At 49.9% G+C, this 14706-nt stretch overlaps 1 long non-coding RNA gene across 2 annotated transcripts in view; it reads left to right on the top strand.

Annotated features, from left to right (window-relative positions):
- LOC109444591 (uncharacterized) overlaps window positions 1–14706 on the top strand; it is a 212406-nt gene that overhangs the window by 176765 nt on the left and 20935 nt on the right. The gene's annotated exons all lie outside the window — the stretch shown is intronic.

Raw genomic sequence — 14706 nt, 5'->3', positions numbered from 1 at the left:
GGAGCTCTGCAGATTCCACTCCCAGGTCCAAGGGTGTCTTAGGAAGGGAGGGAAAATGTTCCCCTCTCCCTCTACCCTCGGGCTGTTACCAGGGATCGAGGGGAAGCAGGTTTAGCTGAAAGAACCCGGGGTTCAAGTCCCAGCCAGATGCTTTCCACCCGTGTGTCTTCACCACGGTATCCCTATGTGTGAAATGGGTTTCTGCAGCCCAGGTTGGCTTCTCAGGTTGGTGTCAGACTCAGATGAAGGGGCCTTGAGGCCTTGGGTCCTATAGAGAAAAGTTGGTTATTAGTGTCATTAATAGGCTATTGCCAGGCCGAGGCCCAGAGAGCGGACAACCCACAGCCCGAGCACTGTCTGAGGCTTAGGTGCAGAGCGAGACCTCAGAGCTTGGTGAGTGGCTTCTCACTGAACATTAGAAAAGAAGACAACTCGGTCTAGGTGGCCAAGGGCCTGCATGGTCTGCTCCCCATCTTTACCTCCCTGACCTTGACTCTCACCTCTATTCTCCTCATCGCCCCCCCCCCCATTGCTGTGTCCCAGCCAGCCTCACTCCTTACTGTCCCTCAAAGTGTCCCTTGCCTTCGTGCTCGCTGTTCCCGCTGCCTGGATCCCCCTTTCCTGCTGCTCCCGCTTCTACTGTCCACCTAGAGGTCACCGCCTTACTCTCTCCAAAGAGCCACCGCCGTCCCAGGGGGCTGCCATACTGCACTAGCTGATTGACTTCCCAGCCCTGATCAGCGTCATGATAAGGACACTTTAAGAATCCTGTTCCTGTTCATTCCCTTTTTTTGCTCCTTTACTCTCTGTCTCCTCCCAGTGAGGGCCTGGACCTTGTCTGTCCTGTTCCCCACTGTACCCAGAGCCTCGCATGAGGCCTGGTACATGGTAGGTGCTCAGTAAGTATGTGCTGACTAAGTGGTACGTACATATAGGAAGGGTCAGGGAGCTGGCATTATTGAGCACCTACTACGTGTTGGCCACATTAATTATTTCCTTCCAGTCTCACAACATCACTACCTGGTCAGAAATATTACCCCCACGTCCCAGCTGGGGAAACTGAGGTTTAGAGTCATGAAGTGACTCTACTGATGGCACTCCCACAGGAAGGGGCAGGTCTTGGAACTGAAGCCACGCTTCAGACTGAGGGAAATATTTACCACCCAAATACAAGAATCTTGAAGGTCATAGGAGGTTTGGGTGCCCACATCTATCTAAGCTCAGTAGTTGTACACTTTAAATTAGAGGTTCTCAACCGGGGTGATTTTGGCCCCAGGAGACATTCGCCAGTGTCCTGAGACATTTCTGGTTGTCACGACTAACATCTGGGGTGGAGGCCAGGGAAGCTGCTAAACATCCTACTATGCACTAGACGGGCCCCAAATACAATGTCAACAGCACCGAGACTGAGAAACCCTCCTTAAATGTATGCAGTCTATTGTACATGAATTAGATCTCAACAGAACTGATTTAAAAAAAAAAAAAAGATATTTATACCCTGAATAGAAAAGAGCACATACCAATCAGCAAGGAAGAAGCAATTAAGTCGAAAATGATGGTGAGATCCTTTAAAAAGGCAAATTAACACATCAGAAAATACCAATTGACAATACATACATGACAAAGGCCTTTGCCTCCATACTAATCAGGGAAATGCAAATTATAACAAAAATAATGATTTCCCCCCTCAATTACTATGGGAAAAAAGCCCATTTAAGTGACAATATCCTGGCCGGTGAGTGTGGGAAGCAGGCCCTCCCGTACACAGTGGGAGGGCCTGAGTAAACAGGCAAAGCCCTAGTGTTGATATGGCAACACTTCCAGACCGTTAGAGTAGACACATGTGTCTGTCCGAGGTTCCAGCTTTGTGGAAGTACGCATGAGCATAGAGGGTGCGTGAGCATGTCCACTGCGGCATCGTTTAGCAGACTGAACATTTTGGGGGGAAGGCGAAACTAACTGTGGGGCTGCTATAGTATCCCATGGAATACCGTGCAGTAGATCACATTATGAGAAGGCAAATCTCTAAATGCAGAGTGTCAGCTGAATAAAAAAAAGCAAGGTGCAAAAGCACATTTATAGCCCATTTCCATCCAGGTAACACAAAACAAATCCGAGGCAGATCCACTAGTGTTTGCCCATCATCCGCCACCTTTTTTCCTCACTAATAGGACCCCGATTTTGAATGGGATGGCAATGGGGCCAAAGAAAATAATCATCCTCCCAGCCCCCCTTGCAGGTATGTAGGTACAATGGGGTGGTCATGTGACCCGATTCTGGTCAATGAGATGTAAATAGAACTCTACCACGTGTCCTTGATCTAAGGGGGGATGTGGCCCACCCCTGGCCCCTTCCTGCCCTCCTGCCGGGGCTGAGCAAACCGTGGCAGGCTGTGAAGCAGCCTTCTACTGCCATGAGTCTGAAAGTCACACAGCAACGTGGGAGACCAGGAAGCTGGCCATTGGTGACGCTCCTGAACGAGTTCACCTCTGGACTTTCTTTTCACGAGAAAAATGGAGCCTCCCACAGGCAAAGCCCCTGGAGTTACTTGTTACCGTGTTTCCCTGAAAGTAAGACCTAGCCAGACCATCAGCTCTAATGCATCTTTTGGAGCAAAAATTAATATAAGACCCGGTATTATATTTATATTTACATTTATATTATATTATATTGTATTGTATTATATAATTATATAAGACCTGGTATTACATTACATTACATTACATTACATTACATTACATTACACCCAGTCTTATAGTTAAATAAGACCGGGTCTTATATTAATTTTTGCTCCAAAAGACTCATTAGAGCTGATGGTCTGACTAGGTCTTATTTTCAAGGAAACACGGTCTGTGCAGCTAAATGCAATCCTAGAGATGTAATAAACTCACAGTAGGGAGTGCGTTGATAGAGCCTTTTGCAACAGAACAGTATTCAGCTATTATTTGTATAGTTGGATATTTTTTAAATTAAAATAGAACTCAAATATAGCTCAGCTGGCGAGGGTCTGTGGCCTTGATGTTCCCTTTCAAACAGTGTTTGCCGATGGACTCAGGTTCTGACCCACGTAAACATGCCCGGGAAACTGGAGGGGCACCGAGAGGCTGGCTGCTCCGTTTTCCTGATAAGAGGACTCGGGCTGCATCTCTGACTCCAGAAGGGACACTCAGGGGTCAGCCCAATCTTGGCTGCCCCCACTTCCTGACCGGACCTTGGGGCTCTCCAGCCCAGACATGCAACCCCCCAGGCAGTGGCCTGGCCACCTCTCCCACTGGTTTGTCCTCCTCTTCCCAGAAGCAGGGCACTCCCTTTATCTCGGGCCAAAGTCCCCCAGGGAAGGGGATGGAATGTCACCTGTCATCACGGGGTTGATGAGTCACCTCCTCCTGGCTGAGGGCCACAGCAGGCCTGATTTCTTTTTGCCCCCTGCCCCAGCCTTCCCTTTCAGGTGGAGACGGATGGGTATCTCACCCTTAAAATCGTGACAGTGACAGCCACCATCTCGGGGTGCTGAGCTGGAAGCAGGCCCTGGGAGGTTGAGGACACAGCTTGGGACTCAACCCCCTAGGTTCAAATCCTGGCTCCAACATGTCCTAACCTGGTGGCCTAGGGAAGTCAACTAACCCCTTCCAGGGCTCCACTCATGCATTCAAGAAACCTGTATCAAGCAAACACTGACACACGACAGTGAGCTGCTGAGTATGCTGCCATGGGCACCCCAGAAACAGTCCTGCCCTGTGGGCACAGTGGTGGGAGACATTCAAAATCAATGCTGGTAATAATGTCTATAAAATGTAAAATGTACAATTCCACGTGTCCATTGGTGACGATGCCACAGAGAGAAGGAGGGCAAAGAATGCTAACGAAGGGGCTTGTTCATTTTAACATGGTGGTCACGGGAGCCTCTGGATAATTCCCATCTGAGCATGGACCTGAGGGAGGGGAGAGAGGAGCCAGGTGGTTCTCTCTGGGAAGAGAGTCCAGGCTGAGGGAACAGCAGGTGAAAAGGTCCTGGGGCTGGAGGGGAACGGCCAGGGAGGCAAGGCGGGGGCAACCGCGCAGGACCTGTGGACCACTGTCAGGACCTCGTCTTTTACTCTGGGTATCATGGGAGCCACAGGAGGGTGTGAGCAGAGGAAAGACGTGATCTGACTTCCTTTGGGTAGGGAGAAATGGCAGAATGGGGCATAGTTTGGAGGACACGACAGTCATCCAGGCAAACATTTGGTGACTCACCCCCAGGATGGGGTTTTGGCGGTGGGGGCGAAGCAGAGGGAGGGAAGTGCTAGGATCGGATGGCTTTTAAAGGCTTATGGGTGAGAAAGAGAGGAGTCAGTGAGGACAGTAAGGCTTTTGGCCTGAGGCTCTGGAAAGAAGAGGTGGCATTTTCCGAAGGGAAGACTGCAGGAGGTGGGGGTCATGCGGGGAGGATGAGAAGTTCAGCTTCCTACCTGGAGGTCTGGAGTGCCGGTTACGCACGTCGCGTCGCAGAGGGATATTCAAGTCTGGGTTCAGGTGAGACTCCTGGCAGGAGATGTATGTTTGGAGATTTTGAGCATGGAGCTGGTAGTTAGAGACTCAGTTTCTTTGTCTTTAAAATGGGATTAAACAGCATCTGCTTTGCAGGGTTGCTGTGAGGCTGAGTTAAGCATTGAGAGGCCCCAGGCAGGTAGCAAAATGCAGGTAAATGTCAGCTCTAACAATTACATACCCAAATCATCATCATTGGTTTTACAGATAAGGAAATGGGAGCTCAGAGAGGTTGAGTGACTGATCTAGGGTCACACAGCCAGCAAATGGCACAGCCGAGATTCAAAGGCTGAATTTGGTCTTGCTCTTGACCTTCCACCCTGCTGCATGCACTCCTAGCACCAGGCCCTTAGATCCTGACTGACCAGACTGGGGGAGCTCCCAGTCGGGTGCGGAGATGACCCCCAGTAGAAATGCCTCCAGGGCAAAATAGTACTTGAGCCTGCCCCACTAGGGGCACCAACTAAACAGAAGGAGTGCTAATGAGGCAGTAGAGCCTTGTGGTTAAGAGACACACTTAGTGCTAGAACGCCGAGTCCAAATTCAGCTCTGCCCTTCACTATCTGTGTGACTCTGGATATATCACTCATCCTCAGTTTCCCCGTTGTGAAATGGGATAAAAGAGGTTGTTTGGAGGACCGCATGGGTTGATCCACGCAGAGTGCTTAGAACTGGGCCAGGAACTTAATAGGTGCCTCATAAATGCAGGCCGCTGCTATGCCGTTGCTCCAGCTCAATTTTCAGTAAACATACACTCCCAGGGCCAGAGGCCACCTGCCATCACTGTGTCTCCATCTGCCCCTTGCTTGGTGTTCCTACCCTGCCTGTGCCTCTGTGAGTGCTGTGTCTTTGGGTCCTTCCCCCTGAGTCTGCATTTCCTCCGGCCCCACAGTGGATACGTGATTGACAGACATAGTATGTGCAAAGGACACTGGGTTGTAACTGCAGTTGGCCCAAAGTAGGTGATCAGTGTGAATGAGTGTTCGCAACAGCTGGAAACAGACCCCATCCCCTGCAGGCTGGATGAACAAGCTGTGGAACATTCTTACAGGGGACCACGACTCAGCAATAAAAGGAACCAACTACTGATACTTGCTTGAAACAGTACAGTGGGTTTTGCAGGTTTTATGTTGAGCGAAAGAAACCAGAAGCAAAAGAACACATGCTGTGTGGTTCCCTCTATTTGAAGCTCTAGAGCAGGGGTGTCCAAACTGCAGCCCGCGGGCCAACTGCGGTCCACAATCCATTGTTAATTGGCCCGCAGCAAATTCCAAAAATATGTTTAGTTTACTTAAAAAAACCAGGTGAGGCAATACGTACTTTACCTTGAGTGAGTGGACCGGCTGTTTGTGTATTTTACCGCATACGGCCCTTGGTAAAAAAACGTTGAAAAAAATTTGGACACCCCTCCTCTAGACGAAACAAAACTCACCTCTGATGATGGCACAAGATCAGTGGTTACCTGGCTGTGGTCATGAACGGTTGTTTGAAAAGGAGCAGAGGGACCTGGGTCGTGGAAATGTTTGTATCTGATTTTAGGTGGTTGATTCTTAAGTGCATCTGTCAGAACTCATCAAACCAAACCCGTAAATATCTGTGTATTTTATTTTGTGTTCATTATCTCATACTTGTTTTAAAAAACAAAAAAAAATTTGTTGTTTTTGTTGACATGAATGTAGTTTTATTTCTCTGACTGTTCTACGGTCACCAAGACCTTTCCGGGCCCCCTTTTCCCCAACTCAAAACCTTTGGCGCATGAGGGAGCTGACCAGGCATTGGAGAAAGAACCCTCGGACCCAGGTACAAACCTGACTCTGCCTCTTCTTTGCTGTCTGCCCCAGGAGGGTCATTTAAACCTCAGTTTCCTCATCTGTGAAATGGGGCTAATACCAGTATCATGCTCATGAGCTTGTTGCCAGGATTCAGAGAGATAAAAGGTGCAGAGGCCTCGAATATTGGAAGCTTTCAAAAACAGACAATGAACAAACAACCTGGAGAGGTTGGGGGTGATGGAGAGTAGGCTCTGGAGCCAGATCACTGGGATCAAATCCTGCTCCTTGGACCCGTCCCCTAACCTCTCTGTGCGTCAGTTTCTTTATTTGTAAAACCAGGATGATGATGGTAACCACCCAGAGGAATGTTGAGGATTTAATGAGGTGCCATGGCAAGTTAGAGCAGTTCTTGGCACACAATAGGTGCTCAGCGAGCATCAGTCATTGTTGTCGTTCTCAGGTATGGAAGGGAAGGTGCTTGCAACCTAGGGGGCAATTCAGGGAACCCTGGACTGCAGACCCTGCCCCGGGCACAGTGCCCCACAGGTTTGGGTGCGGGCAGCCTAGCCACAGTGGACCTGAGTCACGGAGCCACCGGGCATGTCCCAGGCTGCTCAGATGGCCCCCACAGCTGGGACAGATTGCTTCCTTCCTCTGTTCTGGGTGCCAGGCAGGCCCAGAAACCGCCTGATGTCAGCAGAGCTGGCCTGCTCTCTGATGGGGAGGAAGTGGGTGGGTCCTCCGGGCACCATGAGCCAGGCAGACGTGCCCTGAGGCGGCAGACTCAGGGCTGTTGTGGACATCGTGCTCCCGCTGCTTACGGAGCTGGCCCTCCCTGGTTTGTCACTTCAGGCGGCTGGGAGGCTGCCTGGGGTCAGAGTGGAGATCCAGGGTGGGCTGGGATCACTCCTTAAAACACAGCCGAGGACCTGCTTGCTCCCTGGGGCCCGGCTACAGGAAGGGCGGGTGGTGTGCGTCCCAGGAGGCGTAGCTGGGGGTGCCTGTCGGGGGCTCCACCGTGTACGTGTACATATATATGGGAGTGATTGTGTTCTCAAGAATGTGTGAGCGAGTGAAAGTAGAGCTTTAAGAAGGCAAGGGAATGTGCGTATGTGTGTGCATGTTTGTGTGACTGCATGTGTGTGGGTGTGAGTGAGTAGGCATCTGTGTGCTGTATGTGTCAGCGTACCCAGGCGGGGGGTGGGGACAGTCTCTGTTGCTGAGTGTACAAACCAGTTTGAGCAGGTTAGCATGTGTCTGGGTGTGTGTGTGTGCGTGTGTTTGCCTGATTGTGTGAGTGTGTGTGTGCACTATTGTGAAAAATTCCGCAAGGAGCCCCTTTTGCATACAGAGCTTTGTTCCCTTGCATGAAAATGTTCGTGGGTGTGTGGGGTCCGTGGGTCGATGCCTTTCGAGTCGTAACTAAAGTGATGGAGGAGCTCCCAGGGAGGATCTTGAACCTGAGCACTGACCAATCAGAACAGGTGCCAGCTGCAAATAGCTGCTCAGCCGAACCGGCCCTGGTTACCCCAACTTCCAATACCAGCAACATCATCCAAGAAAGGCTTGACCCAGGGGCATTCTGGACATTCTTAGGCAGCCCCTAACAAACCAGCAAACAGCCAGCCTTTTTATCAGTCCATAATAATAGCAAACATTCATTCATTCATTCATTCATCAATATTTCCCGAGTGCCTATAGTGTTCCCGGTACAGTTCCTGGCACTGAAGATGCAGCAGAGAACAAGACGGACAAAAATTCCTTTGCTGGTGGCGTTAACAAATTGGTAGGACCAAGCAGACAATAAAATAAATGCTCAGCAGATGGAGAGGGTTGATTGGTGTAAGGTCTGCAGATCAAAATAAAGCAGGAGAGGTGGGTAGAGAGTACAAGATAGGTTTGCTGTTTTCAAAAGGTTGGCCAGCTAGGGCTTCCATGGGGAGGGGACATTTGAGTGAAGACCTAGAGGAGGTGAGGGGTAGGCCATGTGGATATTTAGGGGAAGAACATTATAGGCAGAGGGCACAGCAAGTGCAAAGGCCCTGGGGCAAGTGCATGCCTGGCTTGTTCAAGGAAGAGAAAAGGTGCCAATGCAGATTTAATGTTGTGTATGTGTGTTTTTAACTGATTATAAAAGCAAAGAGTGCTCATGGAAAGATTAAACCATAGAGAATGAATAAAGGAGAAACTGAAAATCCGTAGTAACTAGAATGGGGGGGATGGGAAATGGAATAAGGATCAAGGGTGTCTGTTGTACAGTTCACCAGATAATCAAAGCGATTTTCCATTTTGACAAGGCAGCATCAAGATGGTCCAGCTGTGACCAAATCTCCCAACTGTAGCAAAATGCCAGCTTTATGGCTCTCACCCCAGCCCTGGGCACATAGTAGGTGCTTGCTGAAGGGAGTCTCTGCCTTACATGTCCTCCTAGTTCCCTGAGGCCTGAGGGGGAGAGGAAAGATGGGTGTAACACCCACCAATATAGAGACTTAGCCCCCTTATCCCCCCGTGGGTTGCCTGCCCTGCCCCCCGTGGCCCCAGAATGACAGCGTCACCTCTTCCTCCTCCTGCTTTTATGAGCTGCGAAGGAGGCTTGTCCCACGTTGCACAATTGCCCCTTAATTGCTATTTCCTCTCAGTTATGAATTGTGTCATGGATACGGCCGCTCACGTTATTAAACTTCCACAGAGGCCTTATCGTCTGGACTCCAGCCAGCAACCCGGCCTGACCTACTTTCCCACCGGATTTCAAAACCGCCTCCCTCATCCTCTTGTTGGACTTTTCCTAAGGAGAGTCCGCTGTGCCCAAAAACTCACCGCTAAAAATAAAAACTAGAACGAGGGGGGCGGGCATAGCTGGCTCCACGAAGGCCTGAGGCAGAGAGCAGCCCCCGTGATTGTGGCCAAACTCCTCCCCCCACCCCGCCAGAAGTTTCCTCCATAGCCTGTCCTTGGTACACAGGGTTCCCATCAGGACAGGCTGACACAAGCCACAGCCAAGGGGGTCCCCGGCCGATTGATTTAAACCTTTCCGTTCTCAGTCACGGCTAGTAGGACTGACTTGGGAGTCAGGCAAACTTGGGTTCAAATCCTGGCTTTGCCACTGACCAGCTCATTCATTCATTCATTCATTCATTCATTCATTCATTCATTCATGCCATGGATATTTATTGAGTGTCGCCTGAATGCTGGCACTGTACTGGGGTCTGGGGAAATATCTGAGAACACAACAGGTAGAGTCCCTGCCCTCATAGAACTTGTAACCGTGTGGTCAGAGATGAGCACAAAACAAATACTTTGATAATAAGTAACAATGACCTTAAATGAAAGTAAGATAATGTGGTGGGTTAGCTAGTGACAGGGACACCATTAGCTATTAGGTTGGTGCAAAAGTAATGGCGGTTTAGGAAGTTAAAAAGAATTGCAAAAACCGCAATGACTTTTGCATCAACCTGATGAGGTGGTCGCGGTGGGGGTGGGGATCTCTCTGAAGAGAGAGTTGATTACGCTGAGACTCAAGGGAGGAGGAGAACTAAGTCTGGGGAGGGGAGGATAAGGGTGAGGCTACAAAATGTGAGAGGCCCCTTGGTCTTAGCCTCGCTTGAACGCAGCCTGGCCCTTGAGAGTGAGGGCCTCCTGAAAGTGTTCCGCCTGGCATCTCACTTGCCTCAACCTTGTCCTGGACCTGCTGGGAAGGAAAAGAATCTGAACAGGTAGGCAATGGCGAGTGCCAAGGCCCTGAGGTTGGGAGTGTGATGGGGCAGAGCCGGAAGGAGTGGGGGAGGGGAGAGGAGTTTGGGGGCGGGGCAGATCATGAAGGGCCCCGAAGGCTGTGCTGAGGGTTTGGTGAGAGACAGAGATTTATAATTGACCTCTGAACAACATGGGCTTGAACTACACGGGTCCACTTATATGTGGATTTTTTTCCAATAAATACGGACAGTACTATAAATGTGTTTTCTCTGCCTTGTGTTTTTCTTCACACCGTTTTTCCTCTAGCTTACATTATTGCTTGAATACAGTGTTTCATACATATAACAAAACACGTGTCCATCTGTTCATGTTGTCATTAAGGCTTCGGTCAGCAGTAAGCTCGTAACAGTTATGTTTTTGGGGAGTCACAAGTTATGCTCGGATTTTCGACTGCATGAGGGGACAGCATCCCAAATCCCCACATTGTTCAAGGGTCAACTGTATTTTGAAGGTGGACCCAATGGTATTTGGGGGTGAACTGATATTTGCAGGGGAGGTGGAAAGAACCAGGACCGACTCCTGGGCAGACAGTGGTTCCTTGACTGACCCAGAGGAGATTGGCAAGTGTTTCATCTCCCTGAGTCATTTTCCCTCATCTGAGAGTGGGTGTTAGAACACCAGCCGCCCCAGACACTGTATCGTATTTAGCTGAGAGCCTGGCACATAGTAAACGCTCATCCGATGGCCCAGCCAGGCTTAGTGATTTACCTGGAGTCACCTGGCAACTTAATGACACAGCGCGAACTGGAACCCAGGCCCTGCACTCCAGGACATGTCCCAGCAGGCAGGCCTGGGCCATGGCACATGACTCTCTAGAAATGCAGCCTCCCAGCCAAACAGGCCTCAGCAACAGAGGCTGGTTTTTTCTTTTTCTTTTTTTTTTTCTTTTCTGTGCTTATGCGTGGGGCTGTTTATCTAACTTGGCTGAAGTTTGAACATATCCTTTTAATTATTACACAAATGGGACATGTTCATGGAATAAAAATTTGAAAATGCAAATAGGCAAAAAAATAAAATAAAATAAAATAAGGCCAAAAAGCAGAGAGAGAGAGAAGGGGCGGGAGGGACAAAGCAAGCATGTAAATTAACACACGTACCAGGATGCGTACAGAAGGACCTAAGGACCTTCCCTGCAGGGTTTTCTGACAGCAAAAAGCAGGAAGCAACCTGAGTATCCAACAATAGGGACCTTTTTCACCCTGATTGGAATTAAATAGCATTCCGATATTGTGCAGCCACTGAAATGAATGAAGCAGATCTCTGAGTACTGACATAGAAAGAATGCCAAGAGGCAATGTCAGCCGAGAAAAACAAGATACAAAACAGTGATTGTAGAATCAATCTGCAGTGCGTGAGTGGTGTGTGTGTGTGGGTGTGTGTGAAGGAAAGAGGGGGCAGTATATGTACATATTTACTGGGAGACACTGACCATCTCTGGGGGAGACACAGGCCCTGGTGGCAGTGGCTATTTGATCGGGGGTGGGGGGTGGGGTGGGGTGGGAGTGGCGAGTCAGAGATGGGAGGGGGCTAACTTTTCACTCCTCATGCTTTTGTACTGTTGGAAATCTTTTGTTTGGGTTTGGTTTTGCCTGTCTTCTGCAAAACGTTTTAGCAATGTTTGAAAGATCAGAGACTCCCCTCTTGGTCTCAGAGATTTTCCCCGAAGCCCTGGGATAATCTAAGCTGGTGTTTCCGAAAAGCCTGCCCTCAGCCCAGAGTAGCAGCGAGGTGCCTGCAGTGAGGTGCAGTGAGGTGTTTGGGGAGGAAGCTGAAGGCCTCTCGACCCTCCTCTCCCAGCAGCTTCTCTTTTATCTTTTTATATACATTGGACAACAAGTGAAGGTTCCACTGTAAAAGGGATTTGCCTATTTTGAAATAAAATGTTTGAAAAGCTTTGATCTTGAATAATCTCACTCCACCGATGAGAAGATAGGAGCCCAGAAAGGAGGAAAAAAAGATTGTCCCAGAGTCAGGCAGACCTGGCTCTGGCTGAGTACCTTAGGTGGTAAATTTGCTTCCTTGAACCATCATAGCTTTCTCCTTCAAAAACAAACAAACAAACAAACAAACAACCCAATAATCTGAACCCTTCAGAGCTACCTAAAGTAGAAATCGACCCTGCGTTCTTAGTCCTTTCCGTCCTGACAGAAACATGCTCAGGAACTCAGACTGCTTCTCTGTCACCATCTGATCTTCCTAGAAGAGCAAGAATGAGCCCCTGTTCCCCATTTCACTCAAGTCCAAGACCAGGCATATGTCACTTTACCAGAAGTCAACTCATTGCAAAACTCAGGTGTTCAGTAGGGTGCATCCAAGGGCTGCGTGCAGCTCATAGTCTGTCTGGGAGCCAGGCTGGACGTAGGAAGCAGGGTTTCGCAGGCCTCATGACACTTCAGTAGGCAGGGGATTCAGGTATTTGAGTGACATTCTCAAAAAGCCCAGGAAAAGCGAACAGGATTTTTGGATTAACTCAGAATCTACCAGAAGATGGATGGTACCAGCATGCTCCATCCCCAAGCACCCCACTACACGTCTTCTCTGCAGCATCCTCAGGAGATGCTGGTGCCAGATGCTGGTGTTGGGGCCAGCTTGCCCCTGTGCCCACCATCTGGCTGATTTGGACAGCACTGGGGAAGGCGTGAGGGCTCAGCACACACAGTGTGGCCCGCGTGACCAGGGACCGAGCTCCCACCAAAGATGCTGACGACTTGGAACCCAAGAACAAACCCCAAGGCTCTATTTCTGCAAAACAAGCCTTGTGTCCTCACGCACGGTATCCCCAGCACCAAGCTTCCTTATCTCACTACACAATCCTTCAAAGAATAACACAGCGGTCTTTGTGTCTGCGGTTTGGGTTCCTAAAACCTGTGACATCAGATAAGTGTGATGTTCACAAAAATGAACAGCATCACAGAGAGGAGAAAAACAACCAGAAAGAAGCCTTTGGTTTCAGCCTCGACTTCCTCTCACGGGAAGGAGCCCGGTCTGCTTGAGGTTTCACGGTGCAGAGGCTGGGGGCCGGGGAATGACGCGGTGCCCTCTTCTGAGCTGGCTCACCTCTCAGCCTTAATATCTCCCCTGCAAAACGGAAACGGTAATCTCTACCTCTCAGACCTGCCATTGAAAAGTGATGCGATAAAGTTACCCATCCTGGCGAATCTTTGGCTCAATCGTGGCCCACAGGCTGTCTTCCTGGGACAGTCTTCACCCTCTCGAGTAGCTACAAGGATCATCTTTGGTTTCCAGATGGGGAAACTGAGGCTCTGAGTAGGAAAGTAGGTGGTTAGAAAACACTACAGGGCCACTTGGGTGTTTTAGAAAATGCAAACATGTAAAATAGAAATTAAATAAACATAAATATAAAAATAAAAATAGACTCCTATCTTCCACCACATTAAAAAAATGCAGAGCTTTTCACATAAAACATCTGGAATTCGGGCTGGCCTGAAAACTCTGGCAACACTGGACCCTCGCTTCCCAAGGCAGCCATGGGCTGGGGGTGAGCTGAATCTCAGGGGCGTACCAATCACCGCAGTCCCCACCGCTCCCTACTGCCTCCAACCTGGCCGCCTTCAGTCATCTGTGTGTCTTGCCTGGGCACTGAAGTCATTGGCGTTTGGAGCCCTTGAACTCAGGGAACTTGCAGTTGGATTTCTGCTGTTAGCCACCTTGCACTGATTTCATTTTTCTTGGTGGAAATATGAATCTGGACGAGGGGTGTGGCTGGCGTAAGGAATGGTTAAGAGCATGGACCTGGGCTTCAGAGAGCCCTGAGCGACCTCTGAAGAGTGACTTCCCCTCTCATACCGGTTTCCTCCTCTGCCAATGGGGATTACAAAAGCCAGCGGGGATAACTCATCACTTCAGGAATCTGTGTCACCATTCCCGTGAAATGCTCAGCCCAGGGCTTAGTGCATGCAGAGTCACGCCTGGGAAATGGTGGAAATGGCGGAAATGGCATGGGGATGACAAAAAAACCTTCCGTCTCAAATGTAGGGTTTTTAGTTGTCAGGCTTCTAAGGGAGAGAGGGAAAAGGGAAAGAAAAGGAGGGAAGAGGTGGGCAGAGCAGAGGCTTTGCTGTGACCTCCTTTTGCCAAAAAGGAGGAAAAAAGTAAACCAACAGCTTTGGACCCCTTTGATTCCACTGCCTGCCCAAAGAGCGCAGGACTAATGAGAATCAGCCAAACTCGAGTTGGGCAGCCCCACCCGCCCGACCAGCCTTTCCCTGGGCATGTGGAGTCCGGGGCCCCAGGGCCTGCACCCTGCCAGCAATGTCCACCCTTAATCCCCTTCTTGCCTTTACCTAAAGGATTCGATGGAGAGAAAGACGGGAAGACATCCCACCTGGAACCCCCCACCAGAGATGAGAGAAGGGGCTTGGAATGGGGCCTCTGACACATTAGCAACTCAGCCCCTGGTCCCAGGAAGGAGCCCCGAACTGGGGACGCAAAGGAAAATGAAACTCCCAGGCATTTGCCCTGGCAGTGAACTGGGCGGAAGGAGGTGGAGTGCTCGGTGAAGAACAGAAACATCTCCCCACCCAGCAGCTGGTGGCGAGAAGCCACATGGCACAGGGGTTCCCAGTGGCTCTGAATCCATCCCGTTTATGGTGGTGTGACTTTGGGCAACTGACTTCACCCCATCTAACCT

This window comes from Rhinolophus sinicus, chromosome 13, assembly GCF_057876585.1.
Source record: "Rhinolophus sinicus isolate RSI-liver-muscle chromosome 13, RSI-T2T, whole genome shotgun sequence".
NCBI classification, from domain to species: Eukaryota; Metazoa; Chordata; class Mammalia; order Chiroptera; family Rhinolophidae; genus Rhinolophus; species Rhinolophus sinicus.
This window is presented reverse-complemented; position numbering and strand designations above follow the sequence as displayed.